This window comes from Mandrillus leucophaeus, unplaced genomic scaffold, assembly GCF_000951045.1.
Source record: "Mandrillus leucophaeus isolate KB7577 unplaced genomic scaffold, Mleu.le_1.0 Scaffold252, whole genome shotgun sequence".
NCBI lineage: Eukaryota > Metazoa > Chordata > Mammalia > Primates > Cercopithecidae > Mandrillus > Mandrillus leucophaeus.
In genome coordinates this window covers 3,149,282-3,167,140 of record NW_012102610.1, presented here as the reverse complement: position 1 = coordinate 3,167,140, position 17,859 = coordinate 3,149,282, and the positions used below count along the sequence as shown (strand labels likewise).

Sequence of the window (17,859 nt, the reverse complement as noted above, 5' to 3'; positions counted from 1 at the left end):
AAAAAAAAAAAAAAAAAAAAAAAAGGGATTAGCAAAAGAAAAAGATGCTCATATCATTGAATTAATGTGCAATGTGCAATATTAAGAGTTTCTAAATCTATAATTTATTCTGGATTTTGGCTACAAAAATTCTTATGGGTTATTAATAGGATAACAGAGTTACACTCTGTGAAAACACAGATTGTGCAGATCTAGTGTTACAAATTTCAAACAGGAACTCAGTACTTAACACTCCAGTGAAATCATGAACAATGTAAATGCTTAAGTAGGGTAAAGGGTGTCAGGCAGGAGACACCTCCAGCTTGAACTGAAATGTACCACATAACCTTCACTAGTTTATTTCAAAGGACCATTAAATAGTAAGTGTGTTGAAGGGCCAATGGGCAAAGAGATTAATCCCCTTTGTGCAGCAACTTGCATCAGCGAGAGGAATCCATAGGAGGCTGCTGGCTTTTACGTGCAGTTCCAGTCCTCAAAGGACTAGAATCTTACAATAACAGTGTAAGTAAAGAACTACTTCTCTTGATGATATATATATCCAGCTCTTCTTTACAATAAAGCCAATGAGGGAATGAAATCTAAATATTATAAACTAGCATAATTTATATCAGAATTGATTAGACAGTTTTGAATTTTACAGTTGGTAATAGAGATTTTAAAAAGATAAAACTTAGCGCTAAATTTCTTGTCACAAAAAAACAAAAATCCCGAGTCAACAACCACTCCCCACAATTATGTAAAACAATGAGATATTCAAGAGCAATATGGTTCATAAACTGTTCACAGGCCGATTAACCTGCCAAAAACAACACACAACTTTTGCCCCACCTAAATTTACCCAGCATATTCAAATACAAGTTCCTATGAAGAAACAATTTGCTAGGAGCTTCGCACAGCAAGCCATTAAATTGAATTTCTTCAAATATACAATAGGTGTCTAAATCCACTGCTATTATACTAACTGCTGTAAAAATAAGTGCCTATTGAAATATACTGCATTACAAGGAGGCTTCTCTCAGAAACACAGGGAAAGAGAATAGACTTCGATACTGCAGTCTTGTTTTCTTTAGGACACTCACACTTACCATGCCAATGGCTCCCTGCAGCTTTATTTATATTTTTTCTCAGCAACCTCCCAGGCCAAAGGTTGGTTGAGGAAACTCACGGGCATTTGCTTTCAAACCCTGCCAGTGCAGATTCCATTCACCAAAACCAGACAGGGCTGTTTAAAGATGCCCTCTCTGTGACCCAGCTCTGCGGAAGGTCAAGTACACTATCACTGCCTGTAACCAAGGAAGCAAAATCGACGTGTTCTTGCTGTTTTGCCAGCTGCTGAAACAGTTTGTCTAATAATATGACTAATTGCTTCTAGGGAAGATGTACTCTGCTTTACAAAGTTCTCCCTTCACCTAGATTGTTGCCATTGTTAAACTCTCTCTCCCTCCACTCCTTCCCCCTTAAAGACCACCTTTCCTCAACTGAAAGTTCACAAGAATGTTACCATGGAGTCCAACCAACTCAAAACATTTTTAAACCTACAAGGAGAGGAGGGAAGACTTGGAAAGCCCAGAAACACCACATTCTGCATATAGCATCTTCAACCTAACAGTGCAGTAATCTAATATTCTTCCTTCTTTTTATTAAATAAAGACAAAGTCTGGCTCTATCACTCAGGCTGCAGTGCCAGTGGTGCAATCATGGCTCACTACAGCCTTGACCTCCTGGGCTCAAGTGATCCTCCTGCCTCAGCCTCTCAGAGTAGCCAGGACTACAGGTATGTGCCACCACACCCAGTAATTTTTTTCTTTTTCTTTTTTTTGTTTTGAGACGGAGTCTTGCTCTTGTCGCCCAGGCTGGAGTGCAATGGTGCAATCTCGGCTCACTGCAACCTCCACCTCCCGGGTTCAAGTGATTCTCCTACCTCCACCTCTCGAGTAGCTGGGATTACAGGTGCCCGCCACCACATCCTGCTAATTTTGTATTTTTAGTAGAGATGGGGTTTCACCATGTTGGCCAGTCTGGTCTCAAGCTCCTGACCTCATGTGATCCGCCTGCCTCAGCCTCCCAAAGTGTTGGGATTACAGGTGTAAGCCACTGCGCCAGGCCAAATTTTTTCTTTAATTTAGTTTTTGTAGACACAGGGCCTCACTATGTTGCCCAGGCTGATATTCGAACTCATGTGATCCTTCCACCTGGGCCTCTCAAAGTGCTGGAATTACAGGTGTGAGCTACCATGCCTGGCCCTAATATTCTTAAAGATAGGAGGTCTTTGCAAGTTCCTCTTTCACTTAAAGTGTAGGCAAGAATATACGGACTATTTTACATACAAAAGACCCAAAAGAACAAAACTGGGCTCATTTAACCATATTTACCCAACATGCACCAGGCATATGAATACAGGATTGAGTTCTGGACTCAGAAGCCTCCCATTCTGGCAGGAAGATGGGCATATGTAGTCAGAGCAAATGAAGAACACTATAATAGGTCCATAGAATGACTTCAAGTCTAAGTCCCACCCCTTCCCCAAAGCCACTGAGGGGATGGAGCTCCTGAAGTCACAGTGCATTAGTGGTGAGGCTGAAACTAACACCTAGGTTCTCTGGTTTTGAGACAAGAGCACCTGCCACTAAGGTACACTGCAGCCCCCTGATGGACATGGGGACTCACTACTTGGTTTTTATACCTCAACAACTGATATGAAGTGAATGCTGACCAATCAGCAAAAACAAACAAAACAAAAGCCTAGGGGAAGAGTAGGAGGAAAGAGGTGTTACAGATATTTACTTTCACATAGGGTGGAGAAGGAGGTTGAAAGAAAAAATTTGAGAATAAATTCACGCTGCAATAAATGATGAAATTTCCACTCCAGAAGTTTGTATGCGTACTAACATAAAACAATTTATGGTGAAATAAATATGTAATTCATTCTCAGAATCTAGCACAAACCCAGGTACTGCTATCCAAAAGAGAAAAAAAATTAATCAAGAGGGGAAAAAAAAGAGATGATTGTCCTTTGAGTAGATGAGAAATCCCTTCACCTCAAAAACTATTTAAAGTTCTAAGAAACACAACACTTTATTCACTAGTAAGTGAATAAGTACAGCCAGTAAACGTGCTTTATGTATGTGTAAAAGGAAAGATTAATACAAGGAAGCAAAAAGTTCCAAGACTAAACCATTGAGGTCAACAGATCTGGTCCTTTATGATCAGAATTGCTCATGTCCTCTGACCTGATAGTTATACTTCTGGGAATCCACCTTATACAAATTATCCTAAACACAGAAATGGCTTTATCAGTGTGTGGTCCTAAATTCTTTTTCTAGGAAATATACGAATTCCCTCTCCCAGAGGTTTGGGTGAGGCAGTGCCTTTCTCTACCTGTAAAAACAGACAATGCCAGATATTTGCAATCCTGCTTCCCCTGGAAGAGAGCAGGCGGTCAATCAGATTCACTGGTCTCACAGACTTGGCACTGGAAGCTGGAGGTCCATCTCCAGGCTTTGTGGTACTGGCTGTACAGCCATGGCTTCACCAGACTGGCTCTGAAGTGTGATTTGGGGTGTTGTTCCGAGCTGCAGAGCTACTTCTCCAGTCCTCCCACTGTAAAGTTTATCTGTCTATCTATATATACATCTGTCTGTTCATCTGTGCATCTTTTCGTCCTCACGTGAATATGCTATTAATTTATAATACAGAAAGATCAAAAGCAATTTATATGTCCCAAAGTAGGAGACAGTTTAGTAAATTATGCTATGTTTCCAGGATACAGAAAAACAATGATCAAAGCAGGTTATGTGGCAACCTGGGGAAAAGATGATGGTATTTATTCTGTGTAATAACATTTTATGAAAACACAAGACACAAAGGTATATGCACACTGTGATTACAACCAGATGATATGCACGTGAGAAAAGCGCAAAAGATTCATTCATTCAATAAACGTATCTTGATTGCTCACTGTGTTCCAGGCACTGTATTTTAGGCACTGGGAACACAACAGCAAATGAAACAAAGTTCTGGTCTTCCTGGAATCTACATTCTAATGTGATAAACAAATTAAGTATATATGTTTGTAGATAATGAGAAGCATTATGGAGAAAGACAAGTACGAGTAAGGAGATTAAGAAGTGACAGAGGTAGAGGTGGAAATGATTACTTTTACGCAGTATGGTAATAAATTCACAACTTTTATAATTAATTTAAAAAAACTTTGTAATACAAGGCTACCTTTTAAAACCAGCAAATATTGCTACAAATTAGCACTATGATCTTATTTTCTACCCCACATCTGAAATTACTGGTGTCCTTCACATTTTTCTTCACTTTTAAAAGAAAAACTTGGCAGCATGGTGGCTCATACCTCTAATCCCAGCACTCTGGGAGGCCAAGGCAGGAGGATTGCTTGTGCCCCGGAGTTCAAGACCCCCTGGGTAACACAGAGAGGCCTCATCTCTACAAAAAATAAAAAAACTAGCTGGGTGTGGTGGCATGTGCCTGCAGTCCCAGCTACTTGGGAGGCTGAGGTGGGAGGACTGCTTGAGCCCAGGAGACTGAAACTGCAGGGAGCTGTGTTCCTGCCACTGCATTCCAGCCTGAGTGGCAGAGTGAGACCCTGCCTCAAATAAAATAAAAAATAAATAAAAATTTTTCTTACCCATCTAAGAAATAACACGGAAACTTTTTTTTTCTTGGTAAAATGAGGTATAAAAGTCTACTTTGAAACATAATTATCAGTCTCCTTGCCTATTAAATAATTGCTACTAAAGATTTAAAAAAACCAGGCTGCTTCTGCAATTACAAAGCTAACCTGAATCATCCTGGTGGGCAGCTGATTACATGGAAACACACTACACTTAGAATTACGTTCACGTTTGGGTGGCACTCCTATTAACAATTTCCCTGGAGAAATCAAGAGCAATGCTCAACCTGTGACCCTGAGTAAGATGTTAACCTTCTCCCACAGCAGATGCTAATTTTTGATTTTTTATTCTGGTAGATAAAATGGTTTCATTTTCTAATTCTCTATTTTCTGTGACCAATAAAAGGATATGCTTTCCAAGGTCTTTTTAAAGGTATCAGACACTGAAGGTATACCTCACATACAGATTTCAAGAAAGGAGATGTTCTCTATGACACAATGTCATTACTCTGTGGCAAGACATACTGTAACAAATCATTATGGCACAACACTTCCACATAAGGTATAGATCTTTTGCAAGGGCATCATGCTTCCTCAATTTTCTCCTTAATAATTCCTCCTGTCAACTGTTTCCATCATATTATAAGTAAGTCCAGTCTCACCTATTCTAACATTAATTCTATTTAACATTTATTCCAGCTGACTCTCTACATTTCATCTACAAAACAGCTGTATCTTCTTAGTACCCTTATTTAAGTATGTACTTACTTAAGAAGTATGTGACTTATCTGTTATATCATCTTTAGTAGTTATGCCTGAGCATTTACATGAAATACATATTATTTCATAAGTTGCTTTCCTTTTATTTCTCCTGAATATAATTATTATATATTGATTTTTGTAAGTTATTTGCACATGAATGCTTATATTTTCTATGAATATCACCTTGGTATAGTAAAAGGGTCTTTAAAAAATACTGTTTAAAAAGGCAGCACTGAGTCTGAAGGAACTGGAATCCCCTAAGAGGAAGGATCTCACGGTATGTACTTGATGCATACCTGCTGAATTAATAACTGATCCAGTTAATGGTGCTACTTCTTGCATATGAAGTTATGTGACTGTTAAAAAACTGTTGGGGGGAAAAAAAACCCTTAGAAGATACACTTTGACCCAGACAGCTTTTAATTTCAAATTCTACGTCTAGTCTAGAGAGACAGACACTCCCACATATGAGCCCAAGGAGGCATATATAAAGATGTCCGTCACAGTACTATTTATGCTTGAGAAAATCTGGGAAAAACTAAATGTGCATCTAATTGGAAAATACTTCAATGTGCAAACTTCAATGTGTGTCTTAGAGGAGTAGCTAAATAAGTATAGCTCTAATCTATAAAATATTATATGAGAGTAAAAAGGAATTATGTATATCTCTAAATCTGAGACAGTTAAAAAAATCAGCTTTCAGAACATCATAACCAGTGTGATTCCATTTTGTTTAAATTTTAAAAATCTATATATTTCTATAGCTACATAAACATGGATGTAAATACCTATAAAAATTCTGGAAGAAAACATAAACTAAAAATAAATTAAGCCAATTTCAAAGACTCAGTATCATAAAGACCAGATCCTCTGACTACATCGTGATTAAGTTAAATATAACAAAAATGTAATTAATCACAAATGTAAAACCCAGAGCTATAAAACTTTTAGTGAAAAAAACAGGAGAAAAATGTGACCTTGGATTAGGCAGAGATTTTTAAATATGACATTAAAAGCACGATTCATAAAAATTTTTAAAAATCGATAAACATCAAAACAAAAAAATTCTATTCTTCAAGAGATTGCCAAGATAATGAAAATATAAGCCATAGATTGGGAGAAAAATATTTGCAAACCATATATCTCATATAGGACATGTATCTTACCCAGAATATATAAAGAACTCCCAAAACTCAAGAAAAGAAAGAACTCAATTTTAATAATAGGCAAAAGGTCTGATAAACCACTTCATCAAAGATGATATATGGATGGCAAATAATCACATGAAAAGATGTTCAACATTAGTCATTAGAGAAATGCAAATTAAAATTACAATTAAGAACTAGTACACATCTATTAGAATGCTTAAGAGTAAAAAGACGGACCATATTAAGTGTTGGCAAGGATGTAGAGCAACTAGAACTCTTCTGCACTGCTAGTAGGAATATGAACTCATATGACGACTTTGGAAAACAATTTGGCAGTCTCTTTAAAAAAAGAACCATATGATCCAGCAATTCCACTCCTAGCTATCTACCAAAGAAAAAGAAAAGCGTATGTTCTCACAAAGACATACACAAATGTTCACAGCAACTTTAGTTGTAATAGTCAAAAACTGGAAGTAACCCAAATGTCCACCAACAGCTGAATGGATTAAGCATATCTACACAACGGATACAACGTAAAATACTGATATACGCAACGACATGGATGAGTCTCAAATAACTTCGCTAAATGAAAGAATCAAGACAAAAAAGTGGACACATTGAATGATTTAATAGAAAATTCTAGAAAATGCAAATCCATCTAAAACAATTAGAAGATCAGTGGTTGCCTGGGGATAGATGTGGCTAGAGCTATACTCAGAAGACTATATATAGTCTAATGCTTATATTAGAAAAGAAGAAAGGCTGAGATATCAATAATTTGAGTATCTATCCTAAGAATTTACAAAAAGAATAGCAAAATAGGTGCAAAGAAAGTAGAAGGAAGAAAATAATAAAGACAAATTAATCAGTGATAAAACAACTCTGGTGAAAATGACCAAGAGGAAAAAAGAGAGATGACAAATAATATTAGGATCGTAAAGGAGATTATAACTGGAGATACTTCAAACATTAAAAATACAAAACAAGGCCGGGCATGGTGGCTCATGCCTGTAATCCCAGCACTTTGGGAGGCTGGAGCGGGCGGATCACCTGAGGTTGGGAGTTTGAGATCAGCCTGACCAACATGGAGAAACCTGGTCTCCACTAAAAATACAAAATTAACCAGGCGCATGCCTGTAATCCCAGCTACTCGGGAGGCTGAGGCAGGAGAACTGCTTGAACCTGGGAGGCGGACGTTGTGGTGAGCCAAGATTGTGCCACTGCACTCCAGCCTTGGCAACAGGAGTGAAATTCCATCTCAAAAATAAAAAATAAAAAATAAAAATTAAAAAAAAAAATACAAAACAAGGATGTTCTAAAAACTAGATGCCAATAAATTTGAAAACGTAGACAAAATGAACAAATTATTTGAAGAAGGCACAACTTACTAAAACTGAGTCAATCACAACTTGAAAATCCGGAAAGTCTTAACCATTAAAGAAATTCTATCAATAGTTAAAAATCTTTCCAAGCACCAGCAGTTTTACTGGTGTGTTCTATAAGCATTCGAGGACCAAATAATTCTCATTTTATGTACATTATTATAGGAGGCAGGAAACAAGGGAACCTTCTCCCAACTCATTTTATGAGGCTAGCATAAATTTAAGAAAAATTAAAAGTTAATCTCACTCATGAACACAGATGCAAAATTCCTAAACAAAATGTTAGCAAACTAAGAGTGTGTGTGTGTATATATATATTCTGGATTATGCTCTTTTTTATATATATTTTTATATACTTATATGTATTTATATATATATAAGAGTATAATCCAGATTAACCTATCAAGTTGAGATTAACTGCAGAATATAAGACGGGTTTAATATTACAAAGTCGAGCTAATTCACATTAACTGGTCAAAAAAGATAAATCATATGATCATCTCAGATCATAAAAAAAAGAGCATCTGACAATTGAACTCATGGAGACAGAGAGTGGAATGATGGCTATCACAGGCTAGGAAGGGTAGTGGGGGGAATGGTTAATGGGTACAAAAATCTAGTTAGATACAATGAATAAGATCTAGTATTTGATAGCACTACAGTATAATTAGTAATAAGTTGTACCTTTCAGTATAACTGAGGGAGTACAACTGGAATGTTCATAACACAAAGAAATGATGAATGCTTGAGGTAATGGATACCCCATTTACCCTGATGTAATTATTATGCATTGTATACTTGTACCAAAATATCTCATTCCCCCTACAAATATATACACCTACTATGTATTCACAAAATTAAAAATAAAAAAAATTAAAAATAGCATTAGATAAAATTCAGTGTGCTGAATATAACAACTTTTACTCCAATGTCCACAATCGAATAAAGGCTCATAGCAAATTGGTGAAATCATTCCTTTTAAGATGAGGAACAAAGCAAGGATGTCTGCTATCAACACTTCCATTCAACACTGTACTGGAGATCTCTGCCAGAATAAGGCAAGACAAAAGCACAAGGATTGGAAAGAAAAAGATAAGACTGTCATTAAATCATAGATAACATAAAAATCTAAATGAATTTATTAGAATTCGTAAGAGCAAGATTGTTAAAAAAACTATAAACAAAATCATTTACATTTCTACATACCAGTGAGAGAAAATAAAATTTTTGTAAGATATTTACAGATAGCATCATAGAACATAAAACACTGGGAAATCAAAGATGTGCTTAATTTTTGCAGGAAAAAATCAAAGAAAATTTAAATAAATTGAAAGATTTTCCATGATGGATTGGAAGACTCAGTATCGTGACATCAATTCTCTCTAAATTGATTCATTTAAGTATTTGCAATTCCAATTTTAAAAAGTCAGCAGTCAACAGGTTTTTGTTTCTATATGTGTATAACCCTAACAAGTTAATTTAGAAATTTAGAATGGGCACAGTTGCTCACAACTGCTTGAGCCCAGGAGTTCCAGACCAGTCTGGGCAACATAGCGAGAACTCATCTCTACAATACTAAATAAATAAATAAATAAATAGCTGGGTATGGTGGCGCACACCTGTAGTCCTAGCTACTTGGAAGGCTGAGGTGGAAGGACTGCTTGAGCCCAAGAGTTTGAGGCTGTAGTGAGCTACCACCCTGTCGTTGTACTATAACCTGGGCGACAGCGTGATGTTGATATTGAATGTCAACTTGATTGGACTGAAGGATGTAAAGTATTATTCCAGGGTGTGTCTGTGAGGGTGTTGCCAAAGGAGATTAACATTTGAGTCAGTGGACTAGGAGAGGCAGACCCACCCTCAATCTGGGTAAGCACCATCTAGTTAGCTGCCAGCCCAGCCAGGATAAAAGCAGGCAGAGGAACATGGAAGGGCTAGACTGGCTAGGTCTTCCGGCCTCCATCTTTCTCCTGTGCTGGATGCTTCCTGCCCTTGAATATCGAACTCCAAGTTTTTCAGCTTTCAGATTCTTGGACCTACATCAGTGGCTTGCCGGGGGCTCTCGGGCCTTTGGTCACAGACTGAAGGCTGCACTGTCGGCCTCCCTACTTTTGAGGTTTTGGGACTCAGACTGGCTTCCTTGCTCCTCAGCTTGCAGATGGCCTATTGTGGGACTTCACCTTGTGATCATGTGAGTCAATACTCCTTAATAAACTTCCTTGTATACATTCATCTATCCTATTAGTCCTGCCCCTCTAGAGAACCCTAATACAGACTTTGTCTCTTAAAAAATAAAAAAAAAAAGTAAATAAAAATTTGTATTGAAGATCTTTAGACCAAGAGTATTCAAGACACTCTTAAAGGTGAAGAATAAAGTTAGGGAAACGTGACCTTATTATAAACCATCATCTCATATTCAAATGTCGATTCCAGGAGGCCTAAAGCGAAAACTTTAAAACTTTTGGAAGACAATTTAAGAATTACAGTCATGAGAGGACAGGTGTGGTGGCTCATGCCTGTAATCTCAGCACTTTGGGAGGCCAAGGCAGGTGGACTGCTTGAGCTCAGCAGTTCGAGACCAGCTGGGCAACATGGCAAGACCCTATCTCTAGTAAAAATTCAAAAAATGTGCTGGGCATGGTGGGCGCCTGTGGTCCCAGTCACTTTGGAGGCTTAGGTGGAAGAATTGCTTGAGCCCAGTGGGGTGGATAGAGTACTTATATATCACCACTGCACCGCACTCCAGCCTGGGTAACAGAGTGAGACCCTGTCTCAAAAAAAAAAAAAAAAGAATTATGATCATGAGGGTTTCTGAAACAAGATATAGACAGTGCAAACTATGAAAGGATTAATAAATATAAAATATCACAGTGAAAAGATAAGCTATAAGAGAAAAGGTATTTGTGGCCGGGCACGGTGGCTCACATCTGTAATCCCAGCACTTTGGGAGACCAAGGTGGGCGGACTGTCTGAAGTCAGGAGTACGAGACCAGCCTGGTGAAGATGGTGCAACTCTGTCTCTACTAAAAATACAAAAAAACTAGCCAAGTGCGGTGGCGCATGTCTATAATCCCAGCTACTCGGGAGGCTGAGGCAGGAGAATTGTTTGAACCTGGGAGGTAGAGGTTGCAGTGAGCTGAGATCGTGCCACTGTACTCCAGCCTGGGCAACAGAGTGAGACTCCATCTCAAAAAAAAAAAAAAATTTGCAAAGCATACAACTAACAAGCAGGTAGCAACACAAATATATAAACATTCTTACTAATGAGAAAAAAACAAACCAAAACAAAAATAGGTTTAAGAATGTAATTTCTTAAGTGAGGAGGCATAAACAGTCCATAAAATACAAAAGCATGCTCAATGTCATTAATAAATGAGGAAATATAAATGAAAAGCACACTGAGCGAAAATTTCATAACCACCTGAAGGGCAAAAATCTAGAGTGAGATCACACCATGTGTTAGCAAGAATATGAAACATCAGTAACTCTTATCCATCCAGTGTTGATGGAACAGTGTATTAATTACTTTGGAAACAGTTTGGCATTATTAATGTTGAACATGTATATCCCCCACAATTAAGTGTTCCCCCCATTAGCTCTATATACCCTAAAAGAAGCTTCTGCACAAATGTACCAGGAGACATGTACAGGAATGTCTCCTGAAGCACTACTCCTAATATCACTCCCATCCTGCCACCCCTACAAAAGCACAGATGAACAATTCAAATGTCCACAAGTAATAGAATCAATACTTGATGGTATATTCATATAACAAAAAACTATTCCTAGTGAAAATAAATCGGCCGGGCACGGTGGCTCAAGCCTGTAATCCCAGCACTTTGGGAGGCCGAGACGGGTGGATCACGAGGTCAGGAGATCCAGACCATCCTGGCTAACACGGTGAAACCCCGTCTCTACTAAAAAAATACAAAAAAATTAGCCAGGCGAGGTGGCGGGTGCCTGTAGTCCCAGCTAGTCGGGAGGCTGAGGCAGGAGAATGGCGGGAACCCGGGAGGCGGAGCTTGCAGTGAGCCAAGATCGCGCCACTGCACTCCAGCCTGGGGGACAGAGCGAGACTCCGTCTCAAAAAAAAAAAAAAGAAATCAACTAGGAGATTCATATATCAACATGGATAAATCTCAACAACAATGCTGAACAAAAGATACAAGCCACAGAGAAGAATACATATAAAATAACTACTTTTAAAGTTTAAAATTAAAAAACATGTATCATTTAGGAATATACATACAGGTGGTAAAAGTCACGGATGAAAGCAAAAAAAAAAAAGGTTCAAGAAAATTCAGCACAACGCTGATACGCTGTTACTAAAGAATAAGAGAAACCAAACATTACAGCTAATTCAAGTTCCCTTTCTCTGCTCCTTTTTCCCTACCTTCAGAGGACCTTCCCCACCTCTATCCAATCCATATGTACATCTGAGAGCCATGGGCTTGAACTACAACTGATAATTTATTCAATTTCATAGGAAAAAGCAGTTAAACTTATCTACTTACTTGAAAATTGATGTTTACATCCCTGAAATGTGACATGCCAGATACATACCAAATATTACAACTTGGGAGGGTTTGAGTGCTTTTGTTAGTGATTGTTTGGAAACAACTGACACTCAAACTTGCTCAAGTGAAAAGAAGAGATTTGTTGAAAGGATACTCACAGAAACCAATCTCAGTATGTACAACCAGGCTATATGGGAACTAGAGAAACTGTCAAGCAGCTTCTCTCTCCATCTCTTTCTGGGGCCACATGGTCCCAGAAACTCCTCTTTGCTTTCTTCTGAGAGTCTGGTTACTCTCCAGGTTTTCTCTAAAGACAAGCTCTCCTTGCTTCTATGCTCCCTAACAATTAGAACTTATATATGGTATCAACTCAAGCTCTGGTCCTGTATGATCTTACAACTTCAGTGTCCAGTGCCACCTATTGCTAAACTATGTGATGAGTAGACAAGTTTTTTAACCCTTGCCTGTGCCCTAGCTTCCTTAATTATGAAAAATTATAGTACCAACAGGCTTTGTGTTTTTTGTTTTTTTTGAGATGGGGTCTCATTCTGTCACCCAGGCAGGAGTGTAGTGGTGCTATCTTGGCTCACTGGCTCACTGCAGCCTTGACTTCCTGGGCTCAAGCGATCCTCTCACCTCAGTCTCTCGAGTAGCTGGGACCACAGGTATGTGCCGCCAGGCCTGGCTAACTTTTTAATTTTTTCGTAGAGACAAGGTTTCACCATGTTGTCCAGTCTGGTCTTGAACTTCTGGGCTCAGGATATCCATCTGCCTCAGCCTCCCAAAGTGCTGGGATTATAGGTGTGAGCCACTGCATCCTGTGGCTTTATCTTAAGACTAAATAGAATGATATATGTACAGTGCTTAGCAGTGCCAAGGCACAAAGTTTAATAGCTATTATTGTTAGTATGGTATGACCTGTTGCAAAGTTAGCTCTGTAATGTGAATTTGATTCTATAAAATTGTCAATAGAGACATGATGCCAGTGTAACAGTAAAAATCAGTCTGATTGACAAGTGATAGCTCTTAATTCTGTAATGCTTTGTATCACCAACTAACAGCCACAGAATGCAAAGTATACTGGCCAGAAAGCTATAGGGAACTGTGTCACACATGATGCCTATTCAATCAGGTTTTTCCTCTTTTCTCAGTCTGGCCATGTGCTGTCTTGAAAATGCTCATTGCATGGTTCCCCTCTATCTTTATGCATTTCTCCCAAAGCTTTATGCATTTATGCAATTACTCAGCATCGTTAGCCTTTCTTTTTTTTTTTTTTTTTTTTTTGAGAGAGAGTCTCACTCTGTTGCCCAGGCTGGAGTGCAGTGGCATGATCTCGGCTCACTGCAATCTCCGCCGCCCGGGTTCAAGCAATTCTCCTGCCTCCGCTTCCCTTGAAAAAGGGACCAAAAAAGAGACACACCACCCCCACCCCCCCTTTTTTTTTTTTTTTTTTTTTTTTTTTTTTGAGACGGAGTCTCGCTCTGTCGCCCAGACTGGAGTGCAGTGGCCGGATCTCGGCTCACTGCAAGCTCCGCCGCCCGGGTTCACGCCATTCTCCTGCCTCAGCCTCTCGAGTAGCTGGGACTACAGGCGCCCGCCACCTCGCCCGGCTAGTTTTTTGTATTTTTTAGTAGAGATGGGGTTTCACCGTGTTAGCCAGGATGGTCTCGATCTCCTGACCTCGTGATCCACCCATCTCGGCCTCCCAAAGTGCTGGGATTACAGGCTTGAGCCACCGCGCCCGGCCCGTTAACCTTTCTTTACAACCCCTGCCATAAAGCTACTTTCACTTCATTTTTAAGACGAAATCCTGTATTTACTCTGTTTATTAGGAATTTAACATGTCTTTTTAACTGGGTATTTAACTAGTATTCTTATTACGATTGTTACTATTTTTGTTAGTTCTCTGGTCTACTCCAAGCCCTATTTTTCCATAAGGCTTTGATTTTTAGTGGGCAGAAGTACAAGATTTTTCAGAAATGCAAGTATCACACAATAGTAGAAGCACTTGCTTTCCAATTCTTAACAGTAGGAATTTTAGGCTGGACACAACAGCTCACACCTAAAATCCTAGCACTTTGGGAGGCTGAGGCAGGAAAATGGCTCGAGGCCAGCAGTTCAAGACCAGCCTGGACAACATAGTGAGATCCTGTCTCTACCAAAAAAAAAAAAGTTTTTTTAAATTAGCTGGGTGTGGTGGTACACAGCTGTAATCCTAGCTCATTGGAAGGCTGAGGCGGGAGGACTGCTTGAGCCCAGGAGTTCAAGGTTACAGTGAGTGTGATCATGCCTCTGCTCTTCAGCCTAGGTGACAAGAGTGAGACCTTGTTCCCTAATACCCTTTGGGGTTCCCAACCCCAAAGCCGGAAAAGAGTAGGAATCTTAACAACTCAGCCCATGAGGTAAAAAACCAAGGAAGCCAGGGTTTACGTAGTATATAATATAGCTACGTAGGGAAATTCTGTAGTGGGGACTATCGGTGGCAATAGTTTAAAAATAGGGAGCAACCCCAAATTTGCTCACCATCAAGGAAGACAGCTTGGTCTGTCAGGGCAGGAACTGACTGTAGCAGTTTGCATTATCAGTAGGCTTGTGATTCAAGCCCCAAAGATAGGTCATTCTCTTGCTGAAAACTCTCCAATACCTCCCCAAAATGTATTTTATGTGAAATAAAATACAAACTCTTGACCATAGCCTATAATACCCACGATGATCTGGCCGTACCTCCCATTCTGACCTCACCTCCTATCACCTTCTTCCTCCCTCCCTGTACTGCTGCCACACAGGCCTCTTCCTTATTCCTTTATTGTACCAAGCATTCTCCTCCACTTCTTCCCTGTCTGGAGTGTTCCCTACCTCTGTAACCCCCACCCCCAGACACTTACATAAATCATTCTCACTTTACTCAGGTTTCTGTTTAAATGTTACCCTCTGAAAAAAATCTGCCTGAATGTGCTTAGAGAGTAATTCCTGTCACTTTTGATCCCTTCCCTTTCCTTTATCGCATTTACTGCTCTCTTGACATTTTATTTTTGTTTAGATGTTTATTGTCTGTTTCCTGACAGAATGAAAGCTTCATGTGAACAGAATATTTACTTGAAAACTATAACAATGCCTAGCACACAACACAGTAAGCACTCCTTAAACAGTTGCTGAATGGATACGTTAATGAAATATGTCTGGAATACCTTGCAGTCCATCAATGAACAATTTCAATTTGGTTTACTAATAGTAGTACTTTCCCTGAACTCCAGTTAAGTATAGAATATACTCATGCATTTATCTCTATCCCTTTACCAAGCTACATTAAACAATGAGTAAAGGAACAACAACAAAAATGTACAAACCCACACGGACAAAAAGAATAGTCAAGGACAGGACAGTGGATCACAGATGCTGACATACTTTTGGAGGATGGAAAGCAGATGATGAAGTGGAAAGTAATTTAGGAAAATGGACAAAGCCCCAAATGACTATCGGGGGATATTAATGAGAAGCAAGCTAATTTTCACCCCAGAACCTTGAAAAGGCTCAGCCTTTGGTCCCACAGAAACCTGGGTTGAGAAGCAGGCTAAAACTAGAGGACTGGCTGAATGTGGTACAGCCAGGTAAACTCACCATCACCACAACCTCTCATACCACTGCAGAAAAAACGAGGTATAGTCTGTGGGTAACTTGAACCTAAGAGTGAACCAAAGAGGTCCCAGCCCTGAGATATCAAACACATCTTCATATGAAGGAGCGCGGCCCTGTTCTTCGGTTTTCCCAGAATTAAAACAAGTGAAAGTGTAAGTATTGCAAGGTGAACCTCCAACCCCCATGCTGCCAACGCTATCCCCTATGCCACAGTTTTAAAACAAGCAAAGACAAAGACTGGCAACAAGACATGTAGTACCCTACAAACAGGAAACTGAAGAATTTTTGCTGGAAAAAACTGAATGGCCCTAGAAAGGAAACCTATGGACACACAGTCCTCAACTTACAATGGTTCAGCTTACTTTATCATGGTACAAAAACAACACACATTCAGTGAAAACCGTGCTTTAAATACCTATATGACCATTCTGCTTTTCGCTTTCAGAACAGTATTTAATACTAATATGTTACATGAGATATTCAACAGTTTATTACAAAATAGGCTTTGTATTACATGATTTTGCCCAATTGTAGGCTAATATAAGTGTTCTGAGCATGTTTAAGGGATGATAGACTAAGCTATGATGTTCTCTAGGTTAGGTGCATTCAACAGATTTTCAAGCTATAATGAGTTTATTGGGGCATAACCCCACTGCAAGTTAAGAAACATTTGTACTGAAGTTGAGGGTGTGGGTGCCTATCTAATCAATCCACAGTAAAATCAAGCCAGCTGATGAGGTTTACACATGTACAAAAAAACTTTTTTGGGGTTTTTGTTTTCAGTATTAAGTCCTTCATTCTTTTGTTTAAATGTATTTTTTTTATTTCTTGTGTCACCCAGGCTGGAGTGCAGTGGCATGATCATAGTTCCCAGCAGCTGAGCTGAAGTCTATTACTCCCTTTTTTTTTTTTTGAGACAGAGTCTCACTCTATCACTCAGGCTGGAGTGCAGTGTTACAATCTCAGCTGACTGGAACCTCTGCCTCCAGGGTTCAAGCAATGCTTGTGCCTCAGCCTTCTGAGTAGCTGGGACTACAGGCACACACCATAATGCCCAGCTAGTATTTTGTATTTTAGTAGAGATGGGGTTTCGCCATGTTGCCCAGGCTGGTTTCAAACTCCTGAGCTCAGGCAATCCACCCGCCTCAGCCTCCCAAAGTGCTAGGATTATAGGCATAAGCCATTGTGCCTGGCTACATTACTCTTAAATATAGACCAACAATGAGGATCATTAACCATCTGAGGAAAGCTTCCATAGGAAAGAAAGGAACTAAAAGAAACAAAAATGAATTTGGATAAAAGCAACTATGTAAGAAAGAAAAAAACTAAACAGAATATAAAACTGCAATTAACACTCTCAGAGAATAACAACAAGCTACTGTACCCATGAATAAAAAGTTGCTATAAAAATAAAGGGAGAAAGAGTTCCCAAAATTAAAAATAAGATATCAAAAATGAAAATAAAATTGAAGAAGCAATAACAGCCAGAGCTGAAAGCCATCTGCCACAATGTATTACTTTCTATGTGCTATACTCTACATGCAGTAAATCATTTAATTCTCACAATAATCCTCTAAAATGAGTTCAATAATTAACCCTACAGTTGGAGAAACTAGCACAAAGACATTAAGTAACATAATCAAGCACTAGTCAGTGATGAAGACAGACTCTAAGTCAGGAAATCGCACTAAAAGTAAAAGCTGGAGGCAGATGGAAACACAAGAGAAAATGAGAGGAGATGAAAGGATTAATTCAAGAGACCCAACATCCAACTA

General features: G+C 39.0%; 1 protein-coding gene across 2 annotated transcripts in view; it reads right to left on the bottom strand.

The window, feature by feature from the left end:
• The window catches only part of NR2C2 (nuclear receptor subfamily 2, group C, member 2), an 89,256-nt gene that overhangs the window by 58,162 nt on the left and 13,235 nt on the right, over positions 1-17,859 (bottom strand). The gene's annotated exons all lie outside the window — the stretch shown is intronic.